Source organism: Melozone crissalis, unplaced genomic scaffold, assembly GCF_028551555.1.
Source record: "Melozone crissalis strain CALT ecotype California unplaced genomic scaffold, PUWL_Pcris_2 ptg000026l_1, whole genome shotgun sequence".
Lineage (NCBI taxonomy): Eukaryota > Metazoa > Chordata > Aves > Passeriformes > Passerellidae > Melozone > Melozone crissalis.
Genome location: NW_026535804.1, coordinates 2,591,946 through 2,608,033, shown reverse-complemented (window position 1 = coordinate 2,608,033; position 16,088 = coordinate 2,591,946).

The window sequence follows — 16,088 nt, the reverse complement described above, 5'->3', positions numbered from 1 at the left end:
CCCTTCCATGACTGTAACCTTTGTTTCTTCAACCTGTACTAGAGTAGACCCTTGAACGGGTAATAGTCTCATGATCACTAGCAGTAATATAATTAAGAAGGCGGCTTTGCACGGAAGATCATCCAGGTTGGAGACACCATCTGGGTTTCCCATTGGAACGGTGCCTTCTTTACCCTGGTGTAATGGATCCAAGCATCCATCCCCTGTACCTTCACCGCCGTGTAGGTCGTCATCATCACCTGGTGGGGTCTGCTCCATGACTCTCGTAGCGGATCCGTGATCCACTTCTTGACGTACACCTGGTCCCCAGGCTGGATGTCGTGGACAGAATTCTCCAGCGTGAGCGGTCTATTCCACTGTAACGTATTTCTTAAAGAATTCAAGATCTTATTAAGTGACATAACATACTCTGCAATCGCTTGGTCCCCACTCACATGTACCTCCCCTTTTAATACAGTTGCATGATATGGTTTGCCATATAGTATCTCATATGGACTTACGCCTACCTTTTCCCTTGGTTTAATTCGAATCCTGAGTAGGGCCAAAGGCAAAGCTTGAGGCCAGTGCAGTTTAGCTTCCTGGCAAATCTTTTTGATTTGTCCTTTCAGGGTTTGATTCATCCTTTCCACCTGCCCACTAGACTGAGGTCTCCAGGGGGTATGCAAATTCCAGGTTATATCTAACAGTCGTGCTAATTCCTGCACTACCCCGGCTATAAAATGCGGACCCCTATCTGATGACAATCCTAAAGGTACTCCAAATCTTGCTATTATTTCTTTTAACAAGGTTTTTACCACCTCCTTAGCCTGATTAGTTCTACATGGAAAAGCTTCCGGCCACCCTGAGAACGTACATACGTACACTAACAAGTATCTGTATCCCTGTACCCTAGGCAATTCGGAAAAATCAACCTGCCAGTAATCTCCCGGTTGTGGCCCGACTTGCAGCTTTCCCATTTGTATTTGTCTCCTAACTACTGGATTATTTTTCAAACATACCGGGCACATTGCATTAACTCTTTATGCCATTGTTAACATTTGATTAGAGATTATCTCATTCTTCAAAAATTTTACCAATACTTCTGCCCCCCAATGACATTTGTTATGTTCTGATTCCAAAATAAATTTCATTATGCGAGTAGGTACCACTATTTGTCCCATTGGTGTAACATACCACCCAAGTTGATTCCTCTGTGCCCCTAGCAAGTTTATTAGTTTTCCATCTTCTATTGAATATTTGGGCTCCTGATTCAGGTATGGGGTAGCCGGATTCGTTCTTACCGGTACCAATGCCATTTGAGTCCATATTTCCCGTGCCACTTGCCATGCTGTAACATCAGCAAATCGGTTTCCTCTGTATACGTCTCCTTCCGCAGTCTGATGTCCTCTAACATGCATAACTGCAACTGCTTTGGGACTATGTACCGCATCCAGGAGCTGTAGCACTTCTTCCCGGTGCTTGATGTTGGTTCCCTGTGAATTCAAAAGCCCCCTTTCCTTCCATAATGCCCCATGTACATGAACCACACCAAAGGCATATTTAGAATCCGTCCAGATATTAACCCTTTTGTCCTTGCTCAAATACAGGGCTCTGGTGAGTCCAATCACCTCTGCCTTCTGGGCCGAAGTTCCAGGTAACAAAGCCTTTGCCTCTATTACCTGATCCAATGTTACCACTGCATACCCGGCATAGCGAGTGCCATTCTCGACAAAACTGGATCCATCAGTGTATAGCTCCCATTCAGGGTCTTCCAATGGTTCATCCTTTAGGTCGGGTCTGCTGGCATATACTTGTTCAATTACCTCTACGCAATCGTGCACCAGTCCCCCAGCCTCCTGGTCACTGCGTAAAAACTCTGCTGGATTAACATGATTAGTAGTCTTTATTTCAATATCATCCGGTTCTCTCAGGGTAGCCTGGTATTGCAACATTCGACTGGATGATAGCCAGTGACCCCCCTTTTGCTCCAAAACGGCATGACCATATGGGGAACAAACACTTTCATTTTTGCCCCCAAAGTCAATTTCCGGGCCTCTTGAATAAGAATTATTGTTGCCGCCACGGCTCGTAAACACGAGGGCCACCCGGAACTTACCGAATCCAGTTGTTTAGAGAAGTATCCCACTGGCCTCTTCCAGGATCCCACCTTCTGGGTGAGGACCCCCAATGCCAGTTTTTTGCCTCTCATTCACGTACAACTGGAATTCCTTGGTCAGGTCAGGGAGTCCTAGGGCTGGGGCCTCCTTTAGTGCCTGCTTCAATTCCTGGAAGGCCTTCTTTTGCTGTGTTGTCCACTCCAGCCGATGCTGCTTCAAGGCCTCATACAGTGGCTTGGCTAGGAGACCGAAATTCATGATCCACAGTCGACACCATCCCACCATTCCTAGAAAAGATCTCAATTCCTGATGGTTACGAGGCAAAGGAATAGCACATATTGCCTCTATTCGGTTTACTCCCAAATGTCTCTGCCCTTGTGTGATCTCACAACCGAGATAAATAACACTATTTTTGACCAATTGAGCTTTTTCCTTAGAAACCCGATACCGTGCTTGGCCAAGCATGTTGAGTAATTTAATTGTTAATTCCACACACATTTCCCTTTCCTTAGTAGCCAGAAAAATGTCGTCCACGTACTGCAGGACTACATACAAGGATGGGGATATTGTTACCTGGGTTATCTTCCATTCCTCCAGCTCCTTGGCCAGTTGGTTTCCAAAAATAGTAGGGGAGCATTTAAATCCCTGTGGGAGTCTCGTCCACGTAAGCTGCTTCTTTCTCCCAAAATCAGGACTCTCCCACTCGAAGGCAAAATATTTCCTACTCTCTACTGCCAGTGGGATGCAGAAGAAGGCATCTTTAAGGTCAATCACTGAGAACCATTTAAACTCCTCCAATACAGATGTTAACAAGGTATAAGGATTAGCAACAACTGGATGTATGTCTTTCACTATTTCATTAATAGCCCTTAAGTCCTGTACCAAACGGTACTTACCATTAGGTTTCTTTACTGGAAAAATTGGAGTATTATACTCCGATTCATATTCCTGTAATATTCCTTGAGCCAAAAATTGTTTAATTAACGGGGCTACTCCCCTCCTTGCCTCAAGCTTCAAGGGGTATTGCTTTACCCTCACTGGTTGGGCCCCTTCCTTTAGTTCCACCTTTACTGGCTGTGCAGCTTTAGATTTTCCGGGAACCCCTGACTCCCATACCCAGGGTACTACAGCCTGCTCAATTTCTTCTGGAATAGGAGAGGCATCTACTTCCTTGATCACAAAAATGCCTGCTATTTGTTCCTCAGGAATTTCCAATTTCACCCTTCCTCCCTCAAATATTATTTTCACATTAAGTTGGGACAACAGGTCTCTGCCAAGAAGGGGTGTGGGGCACTTTGGCATATAGAAAAATTGGTGATCTAATTCCTTCCCCCCAAACCTAAGATTTAAAGGTTGTAAAAATGGTTGTTCCTCTAGCTTCCCTGTTGCCCCCACCACCTGTACTGTTGTGTCACTCAAAGGTCCCAATCGTCTATTAAGTACAGAATATGTTGCTCCAGTGTCTACCATAAATTCTTGATCCTTTCCATCTATCTCCAAAACTACCCTAAGATCCTTTTCTAGTCAGCTTTGATTCTGATAGTTTCCCAAAACTAGTGCTTGAGCGACTTCTGCTGGACCTCCCGTGAATCCTCCCACAGGAGCATTCCCCATTGGACCTGTCCTTAATCCTATGTTTCCCATGCCCATACCTCCTCTAACCGGGCATTCATTTTTCCAGTGTCCCAATTGTTGGCAAAACGCACACTGGTTTGGATCCAACCTCCCCATGTTAGGTGCAAACCCAAATCCTCCCCGACCTCTTGCCAGCCCCCTCTGTCCGCGATTAGCTCCTCCCCGACCTCGACCCCTAATGGGTCTTCCTCCTGCCCCTGTCTGTTGCATTACAGCCAGAATACTAGCTTGTTGTCTTTTTGCAGTTTCTTTTTCCCTGTTGTTGTATACCTTCCACGCTACCTCCAACATTTTATCCAAACTCCGGGTATCCTCTCCTTCCAGCTTTTGTAACTTTTTCCTAATATCAACAATGCCAATTGAAGTTTTCCTGATTGATCCTCTACATCTAAATTAGTGAACTTCCGAGCCATGTCTTTTAATCATTCTAAAAAGGCAGACGGAGACGCATTCTTGTCCTGCTTGACCGAATACAGCTTAGACCAATTCACAGTCTTAGGTATTCCTGTCCTAATTCCTTCCACCAACAATTCCTGATATCGTTTTACAGCCCTTATTCCTCCCGTAGAGTTTGGGTCCCACCTTGGTTCCTCACTAGGTACCAATTCATCAACTGTTTCATTTAGTTGTCTCAACCGAATTTCCTCACGAGCCTTTTCTCTAGTGGCTCTAATAACCATTTCCTTTTCCGTGGAATCCATTATAGTATCTAATAATACCTGTAAATCATTCCAGTCCGGATTCTGAGTCTTTATTACCATTTTAACCACTCTTGCCACCCTTTCAGGATCCTCCCGATAACTCCCCACTGATTGCTTCCATATTACCAAATCCCCGGGGGAGAAAGGCACCTTTATAAGTATCCTTTCTCCCTGTGGTCCCACAGCTTCCCTTAACAGCGCAATTAACTGTGGCCCCTTCTGCCCCTTCCTCCCCTTGCGAGTCCGCCCTGCTAACGGAGTTCTTTTAACACTCTCATTCTTTTCACTATCACCATCACTATCACTCTCACTAGATCCCATTTTTATAGCGATATCCGCAGGGGGAGCAGGGGGCAGATTAGGAGCAACCGGAGCCCTCGGGCGTGCTATACAATAAGACAAATCTTCCTCAACTGAAGGATACAAATTACGCTCCTTTCTTTCTTTACATCCCACACACTCCCTTTCATCATTCACTTCTAAAACCAAAATACCACACTCCTTTTGCCATTCATCTTTCCGGTATAAAATGAAAAACAAATCCAAATATGGTATTGCATTCTATTTCTCATTTCTCCTTAAAAATTGCATCAAAGATTCCATTATCCCCAATTCCAGTGTACCATTCACCGGCCATCCCGCTTGCCCAATCTCATATTCAGGCCACCAATGATTACAATAATCTATCATTTTGCTTTTATCCAATTCTTGATAATAGCCCTCACTTTTCCATCGTTTCAATATACAACCTAATGGCGTATTTCCAGGTATTTTACCATTGGCTTGCACTAAGGTTTTAAAAGTTTTAAAAGACATCATATTACAGCCTTTAATTCTACCTTTAGTCCCAGTAAACCAATACACCTTAAACCAATATACCTTCTCGCCGTCCTTCCCTAAAAAAAAACAGGAGGCGAGTTCTGGTCCTGCGTCCTTAGACGCCTTATGGCCGGAGCCTAGGCTTTTTTTACCAACCACCAAATCCAAATCCAATCATCACCTTTTTCCAATATAAAGCACCTTCGGGCTTACCTTGATGCAGGTTGTCCGACAGTCGCGGGGGTCGGGCACGACCGATGACTCCTCGAGAAATGCTCGGTGCTGGCTTGGAGTGGATCGAGACGCGGAACCGCCCCGGCTGCCCTCGGAGTCCTGCCGCGGTCGCCAGAAAAACTGTTGCCCGATTGATAGATGACACAAAACTCGGATAGGTTTTGTGGGTGCTTTATTAAGGGCCCGGGGAGCTGGGGGGACTCACGTCCCAAAAACCCGAGCCCCCGATTTCACGTATGGGTGCTTCCCTCTTATACATGCGATTCATAACAAAGTCTCCAAGAAACATTTTCCCTTGCCTAGTCACAGACTTCTTGTGATACATTCCTTAGTTCACAAGCAAGATCATAAACCTTCTGCTTATCTTATTCTAAGAGCATTGTATGCTGCCTCCAGACAGGTTAGCATTCTTACTTTCCTGCACTAGTTTAATTATTTATTAAATTCCTAAGACTACCTGCTAGGTTACACACAAACCCAAGACACACACTATCAACGGCTACAAAACTGCAAAACTGCTTTTAACAAACCAATTCACACACAACTCATAACTAAACTATAATTACACATTTTGCTAAATTTCATTTCTTTTCCAACATCACCACAATATTTATTTGGACAGGTGAATTACTGTAAAGTGCATACTTTGCAGTACTCTTGTTCTGAAAAGGTCAGGTCTTTATCAGTTTGCCAAGTGTTAAAAGTACTTAAGCTTCTGACCGATTTAAAATTTCTGTGTTTAATTCTTTTTGTTCCTAGCATGGCTTTTTCCCCCCCAGCATGGCTTTTTGCTCCCCAGCATTGCTAAGCTCCAGTTCTTTTAATAAATTATTTATCTGCTTTTCCTCTCCTTGGCAGAATAAATTGTATTGATGTAGCCCATGCAATATTTATCATGGTACCCTTTCCCCTCCAGGCTGTGATCTTGTCTGATTTTGCAAGCTTAAGAGAATTAGGCTGGTTGGTGCTTAGAAAAGGAAACCTCCAAGAACAAAAATCCTGTCTATATGTTAAAGTAGTGCTGGGTAGTTAGAAGATTATTAGTGAAATAAACAGGGCCAGGAGACTTCTTCTCCTTTTTAATGCCTTTATTATAAGTGATCAGCTCACGATTGGGCAGCTCGACGGGGCTGCAGTCTCCCGTCGTCTCTCCCACAGTGACCCAGAGAAGGAGGATATGCGCAGCTTTGTCCACTAGGGGCAGAGCTGGGGATCAGGTCCTCCAGGGAGCCTTTTAGGGCGTGATGATCCCTTCGTTGTTACTGTTCCCGGCCCCTTCCCGCCTGCTCTCAGCGCCGGGGACGACTCCCATGGTCAGGGCGAGAGGGACTCCAAAGGTGTTCCGCATCTCTGCAGGCTCAGCACTCTGCTCCTCACATCCAGACATCACTCCAGTCTCTCAACTCTTAGGTGGCTCGTTGTTTTTGGGGTTTTCCCTGTGCATTTGGAATAGGGGTCCCACACAGCATGCTGGTCCTTGGGAGTATTTTGCATATCCCTCCCCTCCAAAGTCTCTTCTCCTTGCTGTTCGGGGAGGTCCCCACCCTTCACTGTCTTGGAGAAGGGCCGTTAACTCGCCCCAGCCAGGGCTTTTACTGATACAAAAACAACCATTAACGACAACGACCCGTAATTACCATAACACAAGCAGCACCCCAACAGTAGTGATAACCTTTTTCTCACAGAAAAAAATCAACAGAATTTTTGTTCATAACAGTCCCCCCTCTTTTTCTTTTATCGAGCTTAAATTTTAAACTCACATCAACTTACAATTTTTGACTCATGGGTTTCATATTTAATTTTTTGAATCGACTATAAATTTCTTGTGCACTTTGGTAATCACGGTTACTTAACTTTGTTACTTTCCTTGGTTTCTTTAGGTTGGTCTGCACGGCAAATGCTGTTTTAATGAAACAGATAAATAAGCATAGTAAAAAGAGCAGCCTTCCAAGTATACACACAGTGAGAAAAACTACGTTTTCTCATACATCTTTTTTGAAAATCTCTAGGTTCTCCCACCAACTGGAATCAAGTGTAGGAGTTTGTTCTTGATTATTTACACATGCTAATCTTTTTATTTTGTTTGAAATATTCCTAATAATTGCATTCTTTATTTTTAATACTGCCTGGAGCCTGATGACTTTGTTTAACATAGATATTGGGGTCTGAACTTGTACTTTACAATTTTGAATTTCCTCAATTTCTATTTCACTTTGCTTGTTCTGTTTAATTTCTTCCAAATCATTATATATAGGAACTTCTAAACTTGATCTAATTTCTTTGGGCAACAAGAAGAAAGCTGGTTTTATCATTCTAGCGGTGCAGCTGCCAGACCAGTCTCCTGACAATTTGGTGTGTGCTGTGGTATCGGAGATCAAACCTAGGGGTTTAGAGCTCCCCTGAAATGTGTTTTCAGCTTCTGTTGGGCATTCCCAACATTTACACAATTCTTTCATTTTCCAAAAGGGGTTTATCTCTTTTTCAGTACACTCATAACATTCATAAACTTCATGGTGAATACACTTGTCTCTTTCTCTTTTCTCAACAGACTCTAATTTGTTTGGCTCTCTTGGGATCCACTGGGTAGCTGAATACTTTACTGCTAAATACTTGTTACAAACAAGTTTTCTTACCACTTTCACCATTTCTTTTCTTTTTACTAGATCTACTGAGCTTGTTTCAGCAGCATCACATTCAAAGCACAACCAGGCTTCCTCTATAGAGCACTCTCCTAGGAGTGGCTGCCTAAAAGTGGCAATATTGTGGGCTATCTAATACACTGTCTTATTTTTCTGATAAAGGACCAATTGGGAGAGGTTAACACAATCAGGGTTAGAACTGATGTGGACTCTCAACAAGGAGCTCACTTCCTTCTCATAGAGGGGTTGGTAGCACTCACTGCACAGCTCTGCTGGGCTCCCCAGAGCACCACCAGCAATCAGAGCCATCATTACTACCCTTCCCACGAGTCTGGTATGGGTCATCTTGCACAGCCTGCCCACCCGGCCTTGCCTCTTAGGGAATTTTACTGAGAAGAAGCTTCCAAGCTCTTTAGAGTCCCTTCTACCTGCTTCTCTGGTTAAACCTCTTTTGGTCTGTTCCCTACCAATTTTGGTTTCTTCTAGGGGAGTGCTCTGTAAAGGATTAACTTGGAGTCTTTAGAATTAAATTGGGGAACTTAACCAGAATTACTTATTTACAGTCTTAAACTTTTTACCAATATACTTTACACAGAACAGTCTTGAAACATTTTAAGCAATGTTAGAACTCTGATACCAATTTTCCCACACAGTTCAGTCTTTTTGACTCTTCCTTCTGAGAGTCAACTTTAAATCACAGTATACTTAGGTGAATTTGAGTCCTTATCCAGTGCCTGGAGGTGAGAGTGGTATGGACTCTGGCCCAATGCCAGAGGGAAAAACTGGGAGTCTGGTCCAATGCCAGAAGGAGAAAGGGGTGGAGTCCGGTCCAATGCCAGAGGGAGAATGGGGTGGAGTCCGGTCCAATGCCAGAATGCCAGGGGGGAAAAAAACTGATGTTGAATCTTGGTCCAGTGCCAGGGGGTGAGAGTGATGTGGGTCTAACCTTTTTCCTTTGGTCTGCACAGTCGAATTAGTAATGAAGAGTACCTGAAACGGGCTTTCAAACACAGGCATTAATGGTCTGCAATGTTATGATTCTATCAAAACTCAGTTTCTCTGTTTAATGTTATTGGTTAACTTCTCTTTTTCCATAGCTTGCATGTTTCTCTCATCAACTTCTGCATACTCTGTATTTTGCAAGGAGTTGTATCTCTGTTAGCTAACTTAACTCCCAGAGTGCTTTTATTCTCTTATTTTTCTGTGTATTTAATTCACTGGTTTTCTGTTCTATTTTTCAGGATCTTATCTATTTATCTCTTGCTTCTGTTTCTTACTTTCACTTAGAGCTTAAATACTTCTCTCAACCCCTTACACTTCGTCTATATTCACACTCTTATTTCTCATTGAGTTTCACACATTCCTTCACACCCTCAAGACACAAACTGGATCATTATTCCTAGATAATCCCGGGTCCCTGTAGCCCCCCTCACCCTGGGGTTGGCCCACAGGTCTCAGTATCTCTGGGCCTCTTGGAAGGGCCCTGACTCTGGTTGCCTCTGGTGCACATTCACCTGTGAGGCTGTCTGCGTGTCACTCACGCTCTTACAGCTACGGCTCCCTCACACATCTGGGGAGCACTAGTCTGGTTTGCAGGTCGCACACACTCTTTGGCCACAGCCCCCACTCGCCCGGGGGACACAAGCCTGGTTTGCAGGTCACACATACACACACTTCCACTGCCCCCTTCCCACCTGCCCGGGAAGTTGAGGCTGACTTTGTGACTCACTCTCACACACACAACAAGACAACAAAAAGGTACCTCTTACTTTCACATCACTCATTACAAGTTTAGTGTTACTGACCAGTTTTGGTGCTATTGGATATCCTTTCTACCTAGCTGTTTTTGTCTAACTTCAGATGTTTTTTCACTATACTATACTATACTTCTTGATACTTTTTTGAAACAGGACTTATCTGCTCCTGTATCTACTCAAAAATTCAAATTCTTCATTTAGGGGTCCCACTTCAAAGTTTACCAAGGGTTCTTCTAGATGTTGCATTGGGTCCCCTACAGTGTAAAGCCCCTGACCCTCTAATCGTCACCTTTAAGGATCTTTCCTAAATTATCTTGTTCCCTGGATATTGCCACATCGAAACTGAGCTTTCTACAAAACCTCCTGACATGTCCTGCCTTTCCACAGTATGAGCAATGTCATTCTCTCAAAGGGCCTTGAGGTGTCTCCATCCCTCTTGCACCTGACAGTACTGGCCTATCCTTGCCTCCTCCTGGTGGTGGACCTGCCCACCCTGCACTTTCTCTAGCTACAGCAACCATGATCTTAGCCTTGGCCTTTGCTTTTTCTTCCTCCCTCCTTAAATACACCTTCAATGCCTCTTTTAATAACTCATTTATGTCCTTCTCTTGCCAATCTTCCATCTTTTCCAGTTTTCTCCTTATATCAGGCCAAGATTTGGTAACAAATTGGACTTTCAGTAGCATTTGACCTTCTGGGGTGTCTGGGTCTCTTCTAGAGTACAACTGGAAGTTCCGCCTTAGGTGATTAAGCCAGGCAGCAGGAGCTTCATCCTTCTCTTGTGTACCCTCAAATGCCAATTGGGTGTTAGTTCCTTTGGGAACTGACTCTTTGATCCCCCGTATTATCAAAGATCTATATTCCCTCATGGCCTTCCTCCCCTCCTCCTGGTTAGGGTTCCAGCTGGGCTCCGTTAGTGGCAATTTCTGTTCACCTGATGGCACCTGGGGTCCTGGACTGTTATCTTTCTCCCAAATTCTGATGCCAGCCGCCCTAATCATCTGGACCTCTTCTGGGGAAAATAAATATACTCAGGATGGAATTCATCTCCCCCCAAGTGTAGATATTTGGACCTAGAAATTGATCCACTTGGTTGGCTATGCCCACTGGGTCCTCAACTAAATGCCCCAACTCTTTCTTGAATCCTCTCACCTCAGAAGCAGTTAGGGGAGCATTCACAAAGCCAACACCTCCCACTATTCCTCCCATAGGAACCTCTCTGAGGGGAAACAGTCTCTCCGCCTTGGAGGTCTTGGATCTGGTGCTACAGTACGGCCCATCTTCAGATGCCAAACTACTTTGAGGGATATCTGGGTTACCCTGAACGTTCTGCCCATCAGCAGGTGTATTTGCTGATAGCTGTTTACTGGGCGAGGAGGCATTTGTGTCCCAACTAGGAGGAGGTAAAGGGACAGCAATAGGAGGGGGAGAAGAGCCTGAATGAATATTAAATGGAGCTGGAGAAGGGGTGGAGAATGCAGCAGGTGGAGTAGGTGCTTGTGGTGATGCAGAAGGAACTGGAGGAGCTGAAGGGAGTTGTGAGGGAGTGGTTACCAGAGGAGATACTGGGTTTACCATAGCGGAAGCTGAAGAGGTAGAAGGAGGAGTTTGAGCAGGTGGTAATGAGATGGCAGCCGGGGGAAGAACCGGACCTGCCATTTGAGGTTCTTGAAGAAGAGGATTATAAGGTGGAGGGGCAGAAGGAGGCAAATAATCTAGGGGGTCCCATCTTTTACTAGTTCTATCATCCCCTCCTTCATTCCCCTCTTTCTTCCTCTGTACCTTACAAATTCGCACCCCTTCATCCTCAACAGCGCTCTTTGCCCAGCAAGCCACATGCAATAATTGCTCAGGATCAGTATCTCTTCGAGCTGTCAGATAATTATTTAATAGTTGGCACACCCACTTATCCTTTGTCCCACACCAAGGCCATCCTCCTTGCAAGTCTAATTCTGGCCACACTTCCATACAGTAATGGATCATTTTCACTTTATCTAATCCCTCCGTGGCCTCTATAGAATCCCATTTTACTAACAGTTCTCCTAAGGGGCTACTGGGAGGTATATCCCTCAGTCTCTTGCTGGTCTTTTTACTATTACACCCTCCCATTTTACAGGTCTCAACAGTAAAAAGTCCCAAAGGTGCCTTTACTGACCGGTAATTTCAAAAACAACCTTGTTTGAGGAGCTTCAGCCTCCTCCACTGAACTTCAAATTTCTGCCTGATGCTCAGGACTTTATACTGAAACAACTGCCCGATCTCTTGATTGCCCAACTTCCCAACGTCAGGTCTTACATCTATCGGGACTTGAATACACGAAGCCTCGGCCTTAAGAAACCGGGTCGTGCCTGACTCCCTCAGTCAGGAAAAATAACTGCCTGATTTTTAGTTTGCCTAACCTGCCAATTTTTAGGCTTCACCATATCAGGACTTAAAAGCAAACCACAGTCTCCTTCGCTGGGGTTTGTGCCTGACTCCTTTGTCAGGACTTACTTTGCCTGCAGGGCTTGTGAGCTACCCGAATCCTTCTCGGGACTGACAAATCTTACTCGAATCCTTCTCGAGACTTACAAATCTGCCTGACTTCCCTCTGTCAGGACTTACTTTAGGTGCGTCCCATTCATACACAGTAATTCCCTCCGCACGCCTGGAGGGGGGGGGCCCTTTATTCCCCCTTGGGAGACTACTCACTCACACTAATTCCACGTGCTTCCCCCTGTTTCTGGCCGGCCCCTTCGCAGGAGTCTGGAAACGTGGTACTAAGGGGTCCACTCTCAGGTTGAGGGTCCGGCTGCCGGCCCGCATCTCTCTCACACACACATGCGCATGTCTCCCACTCCCGCCACCGGATTTCTCACCAGTCCGGTGCTCTGGTGCTCCTCTGCGTTGCTGCTCCTGAGCCGATCCCTCTGGTCCTGATAGCCAGCTGTCCTCTGAAGATCCAAGATGGCCAGTCCTGAGTCCTCTTGCGGCGTGGCTATTCCGGACAAGCGCCCCAGCTGAAATAAACAGGGCCAGGAGACTTCTTCTCCTTTTTAATGCCTTTATTATAAGTGATCAGCTCACGATTGGGCAGCTCGGCAGGGCTGCAGTCCCCGTCGTGTCTCCCAGGGCGACTCAGAGGAGGAGGATATGCGCAGCTCTGTCCACTAGGGGCAGAGCTGGGGGATCACGTCCTCATGGGAGCCTTTAGGGCGTGGTGATCCCCTTCAGATCTTAGTCCTCCCAGCTCAGTCGGCTCAATGTTACTGCCGGGGACGACTCCCATGGTCAGGGCGAGAGGGACTCCTAAGGTGTTGCGCATCTCTGCAGGCTCAGCACTCGGCTCCTCACGTCCAGACATCATTCCAGTCTCTCAACTCTTATTTGGCTCATTGTTTTTGGGGTTTTCTCCGTGCATTTGGAGTCGGGGTCCCACAAAGAATGCTGGTCTTGGAGTCACTTTGCATAACCCCCCCTCACCTTCTCAGGTGTCTTCACTATTCTGGGAAAAGTACACCTTAGCCTCGGGCAAAGCTCTGCTAATACAAAAGGAGCAATTAGCCGCAACGACCCGTGATTACAATAACAAAACACGCAGAACTTTGGCAGGGACAGTGATCTGGCTGCCTTTTTGTAACTTTTTCTCACAAAAAAAAATTAACCAAATTTTTGTTCATAACAAGGAGGATATGTGCAGCTTTGTCCACTAGGGGCAGAGCTGAGAATCAGGTCCCCGTGGGAGCCTTTAGGGCGTCGTGACCGCTCAGAAGTTGTTGTTTGCCACTTCGCCCCGTCCGCTCCCGGTTTCGGGACGAATCCCATGCTCAGGGTGAGAAGGACTATGAAGGTTTTGAGCATCTCTGCAGGCTCAGCACTCCGTTCGTCACGTCCAGACATCACTCCAATCTCTCAACTCTTAGTTGGCTCGTTGTTTTGGGGTTTTCTCAGTACGTTTGGAGCAGTAGCCCCCATACCATGCTGGTTCTGGAGTCACTTTGCATGCCGCCCCCCCCCCCCCCCAATCTCTTCAATATTTGAGGAAAAGTACAACTTAGCCTCGGGCAAGGCTCTGCTAATACAAAAGGAGCAATTAGCCACAACGACCCGTGATTACAATAACAAAACAGGCAGAACTCCAGCAGCAACAGTGATCTGGCTGATTTTTGTAACCTTTTCTCACAAAAAATATTGGCAGATTTTTTGTTTATAACAGTCCCCCCTCTTTTTCTTTGATCGAGCTTAAATTTAAGCTCACATCAACTTACAATTTTTTACTCATGAGCTTCATATTTAATTTTTTGTATGGATTATAAATTTCTTGAGCACTCTGGTAATCGTGGTTACTTAACTTCGTTACCTTTCTTGGTTTCTTTAGGTTGGTCTGCATGGCCAATACTACTTTAATGAAACAGGGAAACAAGCATAGTAAAAAGAACAATCTTCTAAATAAACACACAGTGAGAAAAACTTTTTCCCATACACTCTTATTGAAAATCCATAGGTTATCCCACCAACTGGAATCAAGTGTAGGAGTTTGTTCTTGGTTATTTACACATGCTAATTTTTTTTATTTCATTTGAAATGTTTCTGATAATTGCATTCTTTATTTTTAATACTCCCTGGAGCCAGATGATTCTGTTTAACATAGATATTGGAGTCTGAACTTGGTTTTTACAATTTTGGATTTTCTCGATTTCTATTGCACTTTGCTTCTTCTGTTTGGTTTCTCCTAAATCATTGTATATAGGAACTCCTAAACTTGATCCAGTTTCTTTGGGTAATAAGAAGAAAGCTGGTTTTATTATTCTAGCTGTGTAGCTGCCAGACCAGTCTCCTGACAATTTAGCCTATGCTGTAGTACTAGAGATCAAAACCAGGTGTTTAGAGCTCTCCTGAAATGTGTTATCAGTTTCTGTTGGGCATTCCTTATATTTACACAGTTCTTTCATTTTCCAAAAGGGGTTTATCCCTTTTTCAGTATACTCATAACATTCATATACCTTATAGTGGGTACACTTGTCTCTTTCTCTTTTCTAAACAGACTCTAATATGTTTGGACCTCTTGGGATCCACTGGGTAGCTGAATACTTTACTGCTAAATACTTATTATAAACCATTTTTCTTACTGTTTTTACCATTTATTTTTTTCTCTAGTTAAATGGTAAATGGTACCATAAACAAAGTGCAAACAATGAAAGGAATGCATATGTATTACCTCAAATAATATCTTATGGATAATGTCTATTATAAAAAGTCAGTGAATTCATATTATGAGATTAACCACATAATCGGAATCATTAATATATCAGCAATAATTGTCCTAAGAAGTCAAGATCATATTTTTCCACAGATCTATGCATATATGACATTAAAGTAAAATAAAAGTAAGAAAGAAAGCACTAAACATCTTACAACTCTTTAGTTTAGTTTAGTTTGGAATTGTTAGTCATTCTTCTGTGCTATCTATGGAAGATAAAACAGCAAAGGTTGTTATAAATAATTATATTAATTAACCAGTGCAAAACATTTACACTATAGAATCTTCAATGAAATCAAGAGTCTAACAAACTGTATCTTCACATATTTTACATAAGTTATTATCTTATATCTTTAAACAGGTGTTTACCAATGCTTCATCATAGCTGTTTCAGTCAGTTCCATCTTAGGTTTATAACAAAATAACTATATCTTTTAAGTTAAATGAGCAGATTTCAGCAGATGTTAGCCTCATGCAAACTTCACATCATTCATCTCTATAACAAAAGAATTGCATTTTTTAATGTAAACAACCATATTTCAACAGAACTTAAAATTAATTTCACTGAAACTCAATGTTATTTATATATAACAGAAAGTATATCTAATATAACTTAAAGTTAACATTACTGAAACTGAAAAGAAATTGATCTTAATAGAACCTAACAGAACTTAAAATAACAACTTAAATTGAACAACACTTAATTTTGCTTAATCTTTCCAACACCTAATCTTGACAGAAATTAACTTAATAGAACTTAACTTTAAGAGAATTTAAATTTAACAGAACCTTAACACAAATTAAATGTAACAGAACTTCAGATTAACAGAATGTAAACCTAACATCACTCAAGCTTAATAGAACTTAACATTACTTAAATGTAACAGAACTGAGGTCAGAGTTGAGCCTGTTCATTTAAAAGTTCCAGAAACAACTGAGTTTAACTAATTTTGACTCTATCATTATGA